The sequence below is a fragment of the Nicotiana tomentosiformis genome, chromosome 6, assembly GCF_000390325.3.
Source record: "Nicotiana tomentosiformis chromosome 6, ASM39032v3, whole genome shotgun sequence".
Lineage (NCBI taxonomy): Eukaryota > Viridiplantae > Streptophyta > Magnoliopsida > Solanales > Solanaceae > Nicotiana > Nicotiana tomentosiformis.
In genome coordinates, this window is record NC_090817.1 from 102618858 (window position 1) to 102620807 (window position 1950).

Here is a 1950-nt window from a genome sequence, read left to right on the forward strand (position 1 = left end):
ATGCATTTTCAGAAGAAGAAGTGAGAGACGCTATAAATATTTGTGCTCCTGACAAGAGCCCCGATCTAGATGGCGTCACAATGGCCTTCTATCAGAAGTCATGGGATACCATAAAGCATGATATACTTGCCGCCATTAACCACTTCCATCAAAACTTCCACATAGTTAAGTATTTCAACGCATCATTTATTGCATTGATCCCTAAAAGAAAAGGAGCTATAGAGCTAAGAGATTATAGACCTATAAGTCTCATAGGCAGCATTTACAAGATTATAGCTAAAGTGCTAGCTGAAAGACTCAAAGGGGTGATAGGGAAGCTTGTTTCTGGTCATCAAAATACTTTTATCAAGGGGAGGCAAATAACTGATGTTGCTCTTATAGCAAATGAAGTTTTGGACTGAAAAATGAGAACTGGGGAAGCTGGACTTTTGCTCAAGTTGGATGTTGAAAAAGTTTTTGACAAATTGGGTTGGTCTTATCTATTCTCAATTCTTAGACAAATGGGATTCGGAGAGAAATGGATCAAGTGGATTAGATACTGCATCACCACAGTCAAGTACTCCATTCTTGTTAATAGAAGCACAGTGAGATTCTTCTCTCCGAAGAGAGGGATTAGACAGGGGGACTCTCTTTCACCCTTCCTTTTTATATTGGCTATGGAGGGACTCAGTAGAATGCTTGAAAAAGCTAAACAACTACAATGGTTTGAAGGGTTCTCAGTGGGTAACAGTAGGAGCTCTCTTATTTCTGTGTCACACCTTCTGTTTGCAGATGATACACTCATCTTCTGTGGAGCAGAAAAGTCTCAAGTCCTCTACCTAAATATTACTCTTATGATAATTGAAGCTATGTCTGGCTTGCATATTAACATGCTCAAGAGTGTTATCTACCCAGTGAACTCGGTCCCAAATCTGCTAGAACTAGCAGACATTATGGGCTGCAATACATGCTCCTTCTCTACCACATATTTGGGTCTTCCTTTAGGTGCCAAATACAAGTCCACAGAGATATGGAATGCAGTAGTTGAAAACTTTGAAAAGAAGTTGGCTACATGGCAGAGGCAATACATATCTCTTGATGGTAGGCTTACCCTTATAAATAGTGTATTAGATAGCATACCCACCTATTTCATGGCACTCTTTCCTATCCCAGCAAAGTTTCAAAAGAAATTGGACAAAATAAGAATGAATTTTCTATGGGAAGGGAATAGCATCAGTCATAAGATTCACCTAGTAAAGTGGCACAAAGTCACACTTCCGAAAGCACTTGGCGGACTTGGAGTTAAGGACCTCGCCTTATATAATAAAAGTATGTTGATAAAATGGCACTGGAGGTTTAATCAAGATGATGCTGGCATATGGAAGGAGGTTATCATAGCAAAATATGGTAGACTCAACCATTGGTGTACCAATTGAATTAGAACCCCTTATGGCACAGGATTATGGAAGAGCATACACAATTTATGGGAAGCTTTCTCTAATAACATACACTTTCAGATTGGTGACGGGGCCACTACAAAATTCTGGACTGAAAAATAGATAGGGGACTCAACACTAAAGGAAGCTTTTCCTAATCTCTTCCTTATTTTAGGAAATCCAGAATCCTTTGTTGCTCATAACAGAGACAGAGAAGGCAACACGTGGAGCCCGATCCTCAGAAGGAACCTGCAATATTGGGAGGTAGAGGATTACATAGACCTGCTAAAGTTATTGGAGAGTTTCACTATAAAAACTCAGCTGAAGGACACACTGAAATAGGGAAACGCAAAGGATGGAACTTACTATGTCAAGGCAGGGTATGCTAAATTGTGCTCCAACAATATGATGATTGATTTATGGCCTTGGAAACTAGTATGGAAGATAAAACTGTCACCCAAAGTCTGTTGCTTCAGCTGGTTGGCCTTAAAGAATGCATGCCTCACCCAAGACAACCTTACCAGAAGAAACTTTC